Below are 16,338 nucleotides of genomic sequence, written 5' to 3' on the forward strand. Positions count from 1 at the left end.
CTCTGTGATTCTTTGAAATTATAACTTGGATCTTCATGTGAAATTAGAATTTTTTAAGATGACATTTTCCAAAGAAATAATAAATTATACTTAAGTGGCATTAAAACACAATATTATCACTATCTGTAAAAGTTCATCAGCTGTAACTTAATGATTTATGCACTTTTTTCAATGTCTAGTACTTCATTTACAGCCAAAATGTTATAAATTAATTTTATCCACATCAAATGATTTCTGTGTTTAAGGAAAGAATCTTGCTTTACTTGTTTCCTAAAATGTTAAAGGAGTGAAATAAAGCACCCTCTGCCTTTCATTTCCTGCCTTTAGAAGTCAGGGTTCAATAACAGATCATTTAAATACTGCTCCTTCTCAAAGGAATCTCCTTAGCAACCTTTTACAGCTTGTCATGGGTTACAGAATTCTCTCCATCTCCCATTCTTAAACGGGCCTGTGTCCCTTCCAGAACAAAGAAATTTAAAACAAGAAACGTAACTAGCTCTTTGAGTAGACATTTTAAGGAAGTTTCACAATCTCCTTCAATTCTTTTGCCAGCTCCTTCCCACTAAGCATTCTGCTTTCCTCCCATCCCTTCCCTACCCAAGGTCAAGTCAGGTCTGGTCATCATGGCCTCTATTAACAACAGCAGTGGCCTCCTCTAACACTTCCTGGCAGTCCTTATTCAAGGCCATACCGCCTGGCCCATACTATGAAACCCTAAGCGCATGTCACAGATACAGATTGTTGATCTGTTTTTAATTAATTTATTCAATTTCTTTCCTGTGTAAGCTACAGAGCAGTTACAGAAGAGTCTATTTGAAAATAATAAGAAAAGTATGAAATCATCCAAATGATGGTTGTCTTGCTCCTTTGTATTAATACTTTGGTATTAATCACCTAATCTTATTAATTATACAGACAGAAAAAATAAAATTCCAAGTTTAATAAGCCACAATTTATATAAGTAAAAATTTACGGAAATAGGAACTATTGCCTTTAGAGTAAAGGGGGAATATTTGTATCCAAAACATATGCCAAATTACAGGCAGTCTTTTGTTTTATGCCATACTCAGAAAGGTATCATTTTCCCTTATCTTTCCTTTCTGGGAGGGACAGTGAAGGATGGGGGCAGCCACAGAAGAAAAGGGAAGGAGCTCATCTCACAGCAAAAAAAAGAACTGAGACTCACATTCATATAATCAACATAATCACCAGTGCAAAACTGAGAGGCTGCGTGGCATGGTCTTTTTAATGATTTCAATTATTTATAAAATGTAATGGAAAGAGACACATTACCTTATTTGCAACCATCTACTCTCACCCATGTACCAATTTCTCTCCCTTATCCAGTATCCATGGAGAATTTTACTTTTGCCAGCCCAGTTTCTAAGTTGTCCACAATACAGAATGGAGACTAAGAAGAAGAAAGACATGGGATCAGTGTCAGGAAAATAAGGATAGGAATGGGGCAAAGAAAAGGACAACCCCACCATGATTCTGGACTCTCTTTTGGAGTGGAGGATCTAGGTATCAGCTGAAATGGAAAAAACACAGGACAGAAAGAAGAGAAGATGACAGACAGGATGGGCCAGGAACAGTGAAATGGGTGGGGTTGTTTTGTTTGAGGGTAGGTCTAAGAGGAGAGCTCCAAAGTAGCTACAAGGGTTGAGGGAATTGTTATAACCTATAAAATGGATCCACTACAAGATACTTTGAGAGATAACTTTTTAAATATGTTTGACTGTTACAACCGTGTTCTTTGCTACTCTATGTAGCTATTGAGCAAGTGTTTGAACTCAACAACTACAGGGAGAAGATAGTAAAACTAGAAAAGGGCAAAGCTTGACCAAACAAGCTCAGGTTCTGAACTCCTCTTCAGTTATGTAACACCATGTGCTACTTTTGCTAAGATTACTAACAAACCAACAATTTTTTAAAAAAATTTTATAAGGGCAGTACTCTAGCAACATCTAAATTCCTGAGTACGGCACTGCTTCCCTACACCTAGCCCAGAGTCAGTAAATGGCAACTGCTTGACAGATGATGTCTGGATTAAGTAAAGATTTTACATTTTTTCCCATAATTCCTCCTCCTTTTCACAACTCTTTTTATTTACATAAATCTCTATCCATGAGAATTTTCCCCCAGAAAATAAATTCAAATTACAAAGCAAGGAGTTTATTAATTATCCACAGATGCAATGGCACAATCTATAAAACTGTCAAAGAACTTTCTGTTGAAGAAAAATAAGCAATCTTGTCAGATAAAACCTCTATGACTAAAAACAAGAGAGTTCAACAAGTGAAGTCAGTTACCAATTCCTAGTTTGAAAGCCATCTATGACTTTTAACTTTATATTCTAGACATACTCTTGCAATAAAGTTGATATTCTACATATAAAAAGATCCTCAGGGGAAATAAAAAATAGTCCCAAATTCAGTTATAACAGGTCAAACTAAAATCTGTTTCAACATACACAAAATTTACATTTCTACTTAAAATATAAATTATGTAAACAGTGTCTCAAAAGTCTCTGATTTAACATTCAAACATTTAATTATTCTCTTGTAAAACAGATTTGAAATAAGTTATTTAAATGGCTTGGAGGATTATTACACCTGCCAACTCTGAGTTCCATCAAAGCTATTTTTAAAAACAAAGATCAAAAAGATGAAATGGAAGGTATCCAAATTGGAAATAAAGAAATAAAGCTATCTCTATTCATAGATAACATGACTAACATAGATAACATGATCTTGCACATAGAAAATCTTAGGGCAGGGACGTCTGGGTGGCTCAGTCAGTTAAGTGTTTGCCTTTGGCTCAGGTCATGATCCCAGGGTGTTGGGATCGAGTCCCAAATCGGGCTCCCTAGTCTATGGGGAGCCTGATTCTCCCACTGTCTCTCTGTGTCTCTGTTTCTCTCTCTCACACATGAATAAATAGACAAAATCTTAAAAGAAAAAGAATAGCAAATCCTAGGTCAAATTATTAAAAATAATGAATGGGATTAAAAGTTTGTAGACACAAGATCATTATACAAAAATCAACTGTACTTCTAATCGATGAACAATCCAAAAATGAAATTAAAAGAAAAATTACATCTATAATAACACCAAAAGAAATATGAATAAATTTAATAACATAAGTGCAAAATTTATGTTCTGAAAACTACAAAACATCACTGAAAAAAAGATTAAAGAACATCTAAACAAACAGAAAGAGATCCTGTGTTCATGGATTGGAAGGCTTAGCACTGTTAAGAGGCAATACTACTCAAATCCATCTACAGATTCAATGCTATCCCTATCAGAATCCCAGCTAGCGTCTTTGCAGAATTTACAAGCAAGGGACTCAAATGTCCATCAACTAATGAATGGGTACACAAAATATGGCATATCGATAAAGTTCAATACTCAGCAGTAAAAAGGAATGAAGTACTGATACATGTTATTAACGGATGAACCCTGAAAAAACCATGCTAAGTTAAAGTTAGTCAGGCACAAATCACCAAATATTATATAACTCACTTATATGTAATATCCAGAATAGGCAAATCAACAGAAATAGAAAGAAAATCAGTTATTGTTTGGCATGGTGGTAGGAGTACTGGGGAATGCCAGATGATAGCTAAAGGTACTGGATTTCTTTCAGAGGTGACAAAAATGTTCTAAAAGTAAATGTGATGATGGTTGCATAATTCTGTGACTATACCAAAAACCAATAAATTGCACGCTTTAAGTGGCTCACTTATATTCTGTGAATCATACCTTCATAAAGCTGTCACAAAAAAATTAAGAAAGCACCATTATCAAAAGAAACTAGGGAACTATCACAGTACCAAGTAAACTATCTAATTGTCCTGATAAAGTGTTTCTTTTTTAAACTCTATCTACCAAATACAGTAAGAATTTCTACCAAATTGAAGGATGATGTCAAGAGACACCACAGTGAACAGTAGAAACTCTCTTAATCAGCCTCTCTCTATCCATCTCATATTCCCCAGGCCCTCTATCTAGATCATAGTGACTAGTCTCCATGACTACTACTAGCCATGAGTAGGCAAGCTACTCTTTAGGTCATTTTAATTGTGTCACTTTATTTAATTTAATTTGGTCACTTTAATTGTGTCTGTAAGATTTGTTCCCAAACCCATGCAATCAACAGCACTTATGTGCTTACAATAACAATTTAATGAAATGATGCAAAAAGCTGATGAAATATGTATATATAAATACTATCTCAAAGAAGAATATAAGCAAACAGCAAATAAAGAATGCACAACAAAAGAAGAAAGACCTTAGGAATTAGAAGAAAATTTCATGGGTGCCTGGGTGGCTCAGTAGGTTAAGGGACCGAGTCCTGCATTGGGCTCCCTGCTCAGTGGGGAGCCTGCTTCTCCCTCTGCTCTGCCCCTCCACCCTGTTTACGGTCTCTCTCTCTCTTATTCTCACTCTCTCTCATATAAATAAAATATATAGACCTTTTTAAAAAAATTTTTTAAAGGAAATAGAAGAAAATTTCAGACAGAAATGTTTCTTCTCTCGAAGAGAAAATGGACCTATATATATGACCTGTAAGACCTGGCACCACCTTGTTTTCCCTACATTTCCTACAACCCTCTCTCACATTCTCTATGCTTCAGACATCCCAGTGCTCTGTCAGTTTCAAAAACAGTTTGCTCTCCTAAGAGTCCTCACTGTGATTTTCTTCTGCCTGGGAAGTTCCAACCATATATCTGTACCTATAACTAAACCCTTTCCCTCAGTCTGGCTAACTCCTTAAAGCCAAGTATTTTTAATGCAAAGATACATGTATCTCTGAGAGTAGCACACAATGGATGTTCAAAGAATAAGTCAATTTTGTTATGTTAATATGTGAAGAAATGTCTAAAAGAATAAACAGCCATTACCATTAGATGGTAGGATATACAGTGTTACTTTCTTCTTGGTATCCTTTTGTGATGTTTTAATTTTTCAACAAATATATATCATTCCTACAAAGATGAAAGGTACTTTGAAAAAGACAATTAAATAATCTAGCTCCTTCCCACCTTGATCCTTCAGCACTGTAGTGTCTGTGTTGAAAAGTATTCTTATTTTATTAAATATTTAAACTTTTAATTAAGGCAGATTGATATAGCTCCCTGATAAGGCAAATCATTAAGAAAACTTTCTACTTCGGTTGCTTGGGTGGTTCAGTCTTAAGTGCCTGCCTTCGGCTCGGGTCATGATGCCAGGGTCCTATAATCAAGCCCTGTATCGGACTCCCTGCTCTGCGGGAAGCCTGCTTTTCCTTCTCCCACTCCCCTTGATTTTGTTCCTGCTCTCACTGTCTGTGTGTGTGTGTGTGTGTGTGTGTGTGTTAAATAAATAAATAAAATCTTGAAAGGAAGGAAGGAAGAAAGAAAGAAAGACAGAGAAAGAAAGAAAGATAGACAGATAGAAGGAAAGAAAACACTCTACACTATTATCAAAGTATGTAGAGGTGCTTCAGATACCTGCAGGGTAAACTTTCTGCTCCTTCAAGAATACTATGTTTACTCCCAGATAATCTGGGCTATTCGGAAACCCTTTAGTAGAAATATCTATATAAATGTTATTGGTCTTCAAATAAAGAAACTACACAAAGGAACACTACGTGTATAAATTTTGCATCCTATGGTCAAACCATGTGCCCTGTACTTAAGATATCTATGACTACAACACAGAAAGACATTTTGATAATAAATGTTATGAGAGAGAAGAGAGAGGTCTGAGCGGAGAAAAGGGCAGGGAGAAAGAGAGAAGCAAGGAGGGAGGGAGAAATGTATTTTAAATGTAACAAGTAACTAATATAATGTGCCAGTCTCTATCTGTTGATACATGTAATCTAAGTGAAGTTACCTATTTATCACACCACTAATAACTTACTACCAAGCTCTACTAATACACTCAGAAGCAGTAAATCAAAGGTAGACACAATTTACTCTGAGGACACATAAACCAATTTCCAAACCATTTAAGTTAAAGTCAACCAAAAAGCCATGTAAATTCAAGCATGTTTGGAGTTTTTAATCCAAAAGCACAGGAAACAGAATATGAACATCCTTCCCATTTCTTTTGGCCTGCTGACCAAGGAGAAAAAGCTGTGGTTACCAGCAGTTAATGGAGCTTATTCTTCTAATCCTTTTATAGAATATATATCATTATTTTAACTTCTTGTCATGCAATTCCATTTATAAAACCTTAGAGTAAGGTTTAAAATCAGAGAAAGCCTTCTGCTGAAAGAACAGATACGACAGTAATTGTCTTTTTGTTTCTGTTTTAAGATTTAAGTTAAGTTTAATTAGTTTGGTATCAAATACTAATTCACAATTATTTAAACAAGCTCATTATGCAGATAAAATTATGCACAAATGCAAATATCTTCATAAAAATATTATAGCTGGCTCTTGAATAACATGGGTTTGAACTATAATGGGCCACTTATACCGTATTTTTTTTTCAGTTAAATACAGTACAATACTATAAATGGATTTTCTCTTATGCTTTTCTTAATAACATTTTCTGTGACGTACTTTATTATAGTAATATGGCATATAATACATATGACATAAAAGTATCTGTTAACTATGTTATTGGTAAGGCTTTTGGTCAACAGTAGTTAACAGCAGTTTACTTTTTGGGAAGTCAAAAGTTACACACTAGATTTTCAACTAATCCGCATGTTGTTCAAGAGTCAAATGTATACTGTTCTTCAAGTTCATTTCTGAGTTCCTTTTGAAGTCAACTAATGGATATAAAATGTCAATTAAAAGAGGTTTTTACTCATCCAACTGCCACTGACTCTGCATGAGCCAGGGTGAAATCAAAGGTCAGGGAGCTGATTTAGCTAAACACAAAACAGGAAATTTTTTAATGTTATACTGCGTTAAAGCAGCAAACTCCTACATAGTACCTTTGGTAGTTTATTTTAGGTTGCTCAGGAAACATAAAATTTTTCATATAGTCCTGCTGTGTCAAAAACTATATAATCAGAATGGAGTAAGTCCAAGACACTAACTCTGATGTATTCCTTGGCTTGTTCTCAAGATCTTTGGGTTCCCCCACAAAGCAGACTAATTCTAGGTCTGGTTTCCCAGGAGGTTCAAACATATATAACAACTCTTGAGTCATTCTGAGTAAGTTAAAATCAGACTACTTCACAAATTACTACAGTACAGAACTCTATGTTCATCTAACCAATGAGGGTGGGGGAGGTGGGTTGAAAGTTCAGGGGGTGCAATCATTCCTTTGCCCAGTTTACATTGAGCAGGAACACAGTCCCTGGCAACACAATGCCACAAACTGTAGTCACAGGTAAGAGACATATACAGAATAAGGAGACACTCAGCCAGTTCACTGCCCCAAATGGGACACTAAACTAATTTTTAGCATTATGCAGATGTATTATGCTGCAGATACACAATGGCTGGATAAAGACAAACAAATGAGGGGTGGAGGGAAGTGGTTCTGCAACACGCTGACTATACGGCCTTGGGCAAGTTATCTCTCTATACCTTAGTTCTCTTTCTAGAATTTGTTTCTAAGTTTGTTATGAGGATTAAATTAATGTCTATAACAGTATTTAGCATATAGTTAGCTCTAAAGTATTTTTTAAAGATGCATGTCAGAATGAAACATAGTATTTATGTACAGTATATATGAACTCTACTCTTAAGATGTGAGCACATATCTTTTTAAAGTTTCCCTTAGTAAAGATTACATTTTTCTGCTACAATATGATTTTTATAAACTAGTTTTGTCAAGATTAAAGTATCAACAAAAGTTCATTTAACTTTATATAATGCTTTAACCTATGCTGCTTAAAACACAGCTAATCTAGCAAGGGAACAGGACTGTTCTAGTTATTCATTTAACCTTCTTTCCGGCTGAAGGGAAAGGGCCTCACGGCTTCATAATTAGTGATGGTTAATAGAAAACTGGAACGTGATGAAATTTGGAAAGCTAAAAATTTACAACAATGAAAATGCCTCAATTAAAATACTTAAAAATTCAAATCCTTTATGTTATAGTATTTTTAAGTGCTTGGCAATTTTCTTCAAATATAAAAGTATGACCCACAAAATTATTTAAATAATGGCAGCAGGAAAAACTTGTAAAATGAAGGTAAAACCTCCCCCAACCTGTGGACCAGAACTGCCTCTTTGATAAGCAAGTATACCCAGGTATAGGTCAGTCTTAAGAGTTTATAAATGAACAGACCGAGCTGTGAGCACTCCCAGAGAGGGAGAAGGAGGAGTAATGCACTGTTTAAATAACATGCCCTTCTCAAAATGAAAGGACAAAATAGAGATCAGCAGTAGACAGGGGCCTGAAGGAGGAGTGGAGGGTCAGGGAGGGACCACCAAGAGGCATTGGCGGAGCTTGGGGAGTGACAGAACTTGATTGCAGAGATGGTTAACACAAATGAATATCTGTTAAAACTCAAAGAACTGTAACTGAAAAAGGTAAATTTTATTGTATGTAAATTACACCTTCAAAAATTTCAAAAGAGATATAGAAAAAAGTTAAATTGTCTACTAATGTAAAATTTTTTTTTTAATTTCACAATGTCTTTTAAAACAAATTAAATGAAGGATTTCCCTTAATGAGTTCAAATGCTGGAATATACGAGTATAACTGAGTACCTTAAAAAAATTTTCCAAACAGGGGCACCTGGGTAGTTCAGTCCATTGAGCATGGATGGGACTCTTGGTTTTAGCTCAGGTTGTGATCTCGTGGGTCAGGATTTTGAGCCCTGCAAGGGACTCTGTGTTTACCATGGGATCTGCTTGGGGAGTCTTTCCCTCTGCTCCTCCTCCCCACTTGTGCATTTGCATGCGAGCACTGACTCTTTCTCTCTAAAAATAAATTAAAAAAAAAAAATTTTTTTCCAGTGAGAAATAAGGTTTAATATTTGATCTTTTAGAAACATTAAGCCATCTTGAGGTATAAGATCATATAAGAGATGACTGATTGCCCGTGTATGGCCTCCTTGCTTTCTCTAAACTCATAAATTTTTCTGAATAAAAAGAAAAGCCTTAAAAAGAGAATTAAAAGTAAAACCAGAAAATAATTCCTAATATGATTTCTATGTACTACAAAAACTATTAAAATACACAGCTGAGCCATTAAAGTTATATATCTCCATGAGGGTCCTAAAGGCCCAGAAAGAGATTTGTTTTCCCTAGCAATCACCCTGAGGCTCCTAGTGGTCCATGAGTCTTGCTTAAGAAAATGACTTTATCCATCCCAGGAAAGTATACACCTTCCAACTAAGAATAATTATCTATATTCATTTAGTTGAGCTTTATGCTAAACTCTCTGCAATCACAACAACCCATCTTGCAGATAAGGAATCCTGAGGCCAAGAAGTGAGGGAGAAGAGTGGAACCAGGATCTGGCCAAAGCACAAACATCCACCATACCAGCACCACAATGCAGAGCAAGCAACATGCTCTTCCACCTTTCCCAGGGCCCTTCACAGTTCTACTCATCTACAGCTTGTGAGCAGCCCTTCTCTTGGTCTGCATTTAATGCCAGAGCTTGATGAGCATTTCCTTTCAACAGAAGAACAATGGAAGGGCAAAAGAGGCTCTAGCAATCACCTTTCTGATCCAGGATTACTTCACTCTCAGGAATGACCCTGCGGTCTTATGGACAGAAAAGACTGGCTTAAATCCTTATTATCAAAGATTCCCTCAACTTCCCACTGTTTCCCTCAGGACTGCGGTTTTACTGTGCTCAGCCCTCAATTCTGTTTCTCAGGCAGAAATACCCATGCTAACCACACCCCAGCCCAACAGCTCTCAGGCTATGGTTTGAGGACCCTTTGACACTCTAAAAATTACTGAGGAGTCCAAGGAGCTTTTTTGTATGTGAACCATAATCTATCAACATCTCCTGTATTAGAAATTAAAACTGAGTGCGCCTGGGTGGCTTAGTGGGTTAAGCTGCTGCCTTCGGCTCAGGTCATGATCTCAGGGTCCTGGGATCGAGTCCTGCATTGGGTTCTCTGCTCAGCAGGAAGACTGCTTCCCTCCCTTTCTCTCTCTCTGCCTGCCTCTCTGCCTCCTTGTGATCTCTGCCTGTCAAATAAATAAATAAAATCTTTAAAAAAAAAAAAAAAAGAAAGAAAGAAATTAAAACTGAGGATTAAAACCTCTGCCTTCAGCTCAGGTCATGATCCCAGGGTCCTAGGATCAAGCCCCGCATTGGGCTTTCTGCTCAGTGGGGAGCCTGCTTCCCCCTCTCTCTCTGCCTGCCTCTCTGCCTACTTGTGATCTCTGTCTGTAAAATAAATAAATAAAATCTTTTTTAAAAAAATTAAAACTGAGAAATTTTTTAATCAAATCAGTTTAATTAACTCATTTAAAATATTAAACATGTTAATATAAGTAACATTTTTATGGGAAAGAAACCTCTGTTTTCAAAAATAAAAAATAATGAGAAGAGTGATATTGTTTTACATTTTTGTAAAACTCTTGAAGGTCATGCTTAATAAAAGCCGGCTAGATCTTTTATCTACTTCTGAGGTCTGGCATGACATTCATAAGTACACAGTCATGTAGCCAAGGAAAACACCACTGTACCCTCAAGAGAATGAAAGTAGAAGGGCAGATAATGTCTTAGTATTATTTCAAAAACTGTCTGACCTTGAAAGGGTGTCAGAAACCCCCTAGAGCCCTCCTACCACATTTGGAGAACCACTGCTCTAGTTAAGCCTGGGTTACTCCTAAAAGTCTGACTTCAGCAAATCCCCACAATCTAACTTGAACTCCAACCTCACTCTCTTTTGCTTCCTTACCACTGCCATGCCCCACCCCCCAAATGTACCACCTTCCCTAAAAAAACAAAACTTTCTACATAAACTGTCTCCTCTTTCTCTTAGGTCACCAAACTTCTTGAAAAAGTAGTTCCCACAACCTCTACTGCCCCTAGTTTTTATCATTTTAATTAACAAAGTAATACACAGAGATGTTCTCATAAAAAAAAAAGATAAATCATCATCCACAATTCCAGTCTCTCACCACTGTTACCCCTAGAAAATACTCTGAGCTGTTAACAAATACTCAGTTTGAATTTTTAATTTTCTTATGATTTTTTCCCTCATCAAATAGTTATTTTTAAAATTCCTGTTTAGATTCCAATTCTTTTGGTTACCCAAGCTATGGTCAAAGAATAAAGGCTACCAACTAGGAGATTAGGGAGATAAAATGAGTGACATTCTTGTACAAAGTGAGTACTAAACAAAATGCTACAACCATGCTGATTTTATGGTAATACAACATAAGACAGAATAATGAAACTTAGTCATCCTGATATATACATATATTTTATATATATATATAAAATATATAACAGTGTCTTCATGATTTGAACATTTTCACATATATTTGATCTTTAAAGTTTCACAACCCTGAGGTCAACAGGAATTAGAATTAACATTTTATAGATAAGAAAGCCAAAGTTCTAGGAGAGCAGGAGAAAAAAATTACTGCTCAAAATTACATAGCTAGAAAAATGCACACCAGAAACCATAGAAAGAAGTTATATTTTCTGACTCAAATCAAATCCCACTCCTTTATATTACATTAAACAGTACATCAAAAATTCACACAATATAGAAATTTTAAGTTCTACTTTAAAAAAAAATTAAATTCTAGCCTATTCTAGCTCATCTGGAAAAAATGATCTTTACTTCCAAAGTTGAAATGCAAAAAAGAACAAATCATTTTTGCTTCTTTATTAAACAATATCCTTTAGGAAGCTTACATTTTATTTAGAATAACAGTTGAAATTTACTAAAATCTACATCAACATGTAGACATACTATTCTATTAGAAAAATAACTTCTTAAATCCTTTATCTAGGCATTGCTATTAACAAAGACCCAAGACTCCTAATGTAAAGATGATGCAACAGCTGCTGAAAAGAACACCAGACATACACACTTCATGGATGCTACCCTCATACTTCAGTGCTACCCTTGAAATTCCTGCAAGTAACACAGGGAATCATATGGAAATTCCCTAAAGTTCACAATCAGAATTTGGAACTAAATTATGAAAAAGTACTAAACCTGTTTACACAAATAACAAACTATTTGATTCATTTTTTTAAAGATTTTATTTATTTGAGAGAGAGAAAGAGAGCATAAAAAGAGAGAAGTCAGCAGGAGAAGCAGACTCCCTGCCCAGCAGGGAACCCAGTGTGGGACTCGATCCCGGGACTCCAGGATCACGACCTGAGCCAAAGGCAGTTGATCAACCAACTGAGCCACCCAGGCATCCCTATTTGATTCATTATTAATCTTACTGAAATATTGTTTCCAATTCCCTATTTTTTTTCCTACACCAAGGCAGCTCCAAAGGAGCTCAACATACTTAAATGATTTATTTATTATGACAGATAAGATTATGAAAAAAACTGAACTTAAGCTATTCTTATTAAGGGCTTTGAATCTTATTATCTCAATTTCACACATATAACATGGGAAAGTTTTAAAACCATGATTAAGCTAACGTTTTTAACACACACTGGCATTTCAAAAATATGGGCAAGAGGGGTGCCCGGCTGGCTCAGTCAGTGGGACATGCAACTCCTGATCTCAGGGTTGTGAGTCTGAGCCCCACAGTGGGTGTAAAGATTGCTTAAAAATAAAATCTTCAAAAAGTACTTATGTGGGCAAAATAACTATTTTTTTCCTTCACATTTTACTCTTTTTAAATGTAAAAGATAGGAGCGCCTGGGTGGCTCAGTGGGTTAGGCCTCTGCCTTTGGCTGGAGTCATGATCCCAGGGTCCTGGGATTGAGCCCAGCATCAGCTCTTCAGCGGGGAGCTTGCTTCCCCCTCTCTCTCTGCCTGCCTCTCTGTCTACTTGTGATCTCTCTCTGTCAAATAAATAAATAAAATCTTAAAAAATAAATAAATAAATAATAAATGTAAAAGATATATACCTATCTCAACACATTCTTGTCAGAAGACCAAAAACCCATGAGATATAGTTCAATACTTAAGTAAATCTAAAGAAACTGCAAAGCTACTTTACTAATAAATATTTGAGTATTTCTCTTACCTCTGTTTCAGTACAATGTGAGTATCCCAATTTACCTGTAATAAAAATACAAAAAGTTACTTCCAAAGGATTTTAGCTTTTTTATCATTGATAAAAATATCTGAGCTATCCTGGCATGGTTTCATTATATCTATGCAAATATGCAAATAGAAGGTGCTAGAATGACCAATATTCTAGAAGGTTCTACCTAGAGATTTGTTTAAATAAGCCCATAAGAAAATACTAAGTAGGAAGATGGGAAGAATATACTCAATTGTAATAAGACCTAAAACACACACACATATTTAATATGCATATATACAAGTTAATGAAAGTAATAAAAATATTTTTATTGGAGTCTTGCTTTCTTTTTAAGGTATCTTAAAATACTTTAACAGCATTTAAAAAGTACCTTTCAAAATACTCTAAAATACCTTCAAAAAATCTTCAAAAGACTCTTAAACTTTTCTCCAAATATATCTTCCAGTTTAAAGGTACAGTGATCATTTCAATGAAAGCATAAATGTTCCAAACTAATATTTTCTTTAATATATGATGGTTGTTTTTCTTTAATATATGATTAGACAAAACCACATAATTAATTTAGTAATTTTCCAACAGAGGATCACCTAAAGAACAGCAATAATTGAACAATATTTGGCTATACCAACATCAATATCTCCTCTTCATCACTGACACATAATAGCAAAAGAAACATATACAATTATACATTTCTGCCAATTCTGATGAATAAAACATCCTTTTTAAATTAAAAAACAGCTATTTTGAAGATCATTTTTTAAGCAGTTTTAACAAAAAGAACAGGTTACATATTTATATTGGGTACTAAACAGCCAGTCCACACTTCTTAAAAATCACTGTCCTCCGTTCAAACATACATTAACCTCTACCTCCTTTCTTCCAACAACACTCTCCTTCCTCCAAACTGCTCTCTCCAGCCTCTGACTCCCACACCTAGTCCTAGCCCACTGTGCTGGTTCTAGCAGTCTGAGTTTTCTTTAATGCTTAATTAGCATCTATTCACCCTAGAGTTTATAATGATACCACAAAAAAAAAAAAAAGAGTGCCTCCAGACTCTTAAAATGAAAAAAATTGAAATCCACAATTTCTGATGACCTAATGGTCCTAATGTGGAATACTGGCTAAAACTGAGACCAGAAAACAAGGGACCATGGGTTCTGTGGATTAAAAATTATATATGAGCAATAAATAATTAAAGATTATATGAACACAGAGATAAAATGGTTTAATATACAAAGGGTTTACATACTATGGTTTGATAAATACATAACATACATATTTACATATTTATGTATTGTTGAATAAAACTATGTATTACAGTTATATATCATCTATTTTTATTTATATATATATGACTGCTCAGAACATTAGCGCTTTTGGTAAATTAATTATCCTACAACTCCTATAGAGGGGGTGATTAGCTTAACCTAGGAAAGTACTGTGAACAGCAGCAGTTCAAAGGGCACAGACTATCTCTCAACAAGCATTGAGAGTGTCTACTCTGGAAGGGGAGGGGGGGAAGGAAGGAGGAGGCAGGGAGGGAGGGGAAAATACGGTGTTAAGACAACAATAACAGAGAGTAACCTCTTTGAGAGTACATAGATGTCCATCTTAGTATAATAATTCTTAAGGTAAAGAGAACTGCAAAGAAAGTGGTGGGTTTGTTGTTGGTAGTAAAGTTGATTAAAAAAAAATTGAAACTGTTTTGTACATATTGCAGCACTAAGCAAACAAATGCGCTGATGTTGCTGGGAATCATGAACTGAGGGAGAAAGACCCTGTGTACCTAACATGTGGGAAGGAGAGGAAGAGCCCTGTGGTGGTGAACTGGAATTGGGGTATTAGCTAATTTCAAAAACAAAACAACAACTTCCTAGCTTTTCCTCCAAAAGAGGGAGAAGTAATAGCACCCCATTTTGCAAGAATATACCTAGCCCATTCCCCCTCAAAGGAACCAGTACTCAGGGGACTGGCTAACTCCACGGATGGTATAGGTGGAGGTGAGACATTTCAGGGAATGTGCTCTGTAAGGCCTAAGCCTGAACAGCTGAAGTTATGAGTGGGTCTACCAAGATGACAAATTACAGGATAAGCTGGAACATCTTTCTGCACCAGAAAGTAATGAAGTACTCAAAAGTGATGTCAAAATGGCACAAGTCTTAGGAAATAAGGTTTTTTCAATGACGTCTATGATAAAACAGAAAATGCTTTCCTATAAAGAATACCAAAAATTTTTGTGTACGTGCACCACTGCTTCTGGTTATTCAATTTGATCTGGTGACTAAACACGCAACTCTGGATATGTGGTTCACTATGAAGTGCCTGACCGCCTACCCTACTCTGCCATCCAAATCCCTGCCCAGACTCTGACCCAGGGATCAGAAAATCCCAATTACACGAAAGCAGAGCTAAAGGAACCTTGGAAATCATCCTGCCCAATCCATTCATTTATAGATCAGTAATCTGAGCCTGACAAGTCAAATGACTTCACAAAATGACAGAGCTGAGTAGACTCCAAGGCTCCTGACCCTTGTCATGAGCATTGCTGTGGTTGTTACCCTGTCCTCCATTCCCACTTGCAGGAACCAGTGGGGTTAGGGAAGGGGACTACAGAGGTGCTATCACAGCGACTTACCCATTAGAATCCTGCTTGTGGAGAAATGGGGTAATGTACTCCTTGATTTAGCAGTTGGAAACTGCCAATATAGCAACCGAGAAATTTTCATTTAACAACTTTTGAGTCCTTCCTCATAGGTTAATCACCTTTCCAGAAACAAATCTAAGGAATCCCTCTAAAACCTAGAATCCTATGACTTCACTTTCTACAAACTGAGTAAACTAAGCCGATGGCAGGCCGAACCAAGGCTTAAGTTTATTAAATGCAGTGAATCAGTTCTTTAAATAAGGCTAACAATTTTACTGATTTATTGTTATTTTAAAGGCTAGATTAACTCTCTGACAATGTAAAATAAAAGGAAATATTTGGGATGACTCTTAAACATTGAGTTTCAAAATATTCCAGTATTATTAACATGCTTATACACTTGGACAAAGGATGATTTGCACAGCAAACCAAGACTTCAGCTTGGTGTTTCCCAAACAGAATGGGCATTTTAGTAATGCCGGAAGAATCAAGGCTTGTTTTTTAGGCCCTCCTTTTTAACTCATTCTGAAATATTCTATCTGCTCTTAAGATTTGATTGACAAGTTCCCTCATG

General features: G+C 35.9%; 1 protein-coding gene across 4 annotated transcripts in view; it reads right to left on the reverse strand.

Moving 5' to 3' along the window:
* Positions 1-16,338, reverse strand: part of SPIRE1 (spire type actin nucleation factor 1) — a 187,163-nt gene that overhangs the window by 148,732 nt on the left and 22,093 nt on the right. For all 4 annotated transcript variants that reach the window (XM_044243648.1, XM_044243649.1, XM_044243650.1 and 1 more), the window contains exon 2: positions 13,100-13,134. The gene's annotated coding sequence lies outside the window, so the exon portion shown is untranslated. The remainder of the gene's footprint in view (positions 1-13,099; positions 13,135-16,338) is intronic.

This window comes from Neovison vison, chromosome 3 (assembly GCF_020171115.1).
Source record: "Neovison vison isolate M4711 chromosome 3, ASM_NN_V1, whole genome shotgun sequence".
In the NCBI taxonomy this organism is placed as follows: Eukaryota; Metazoa; Chordata; class Mammalia; order Carnivora; family Mustelidae; genus Neogale; species Neogale vison.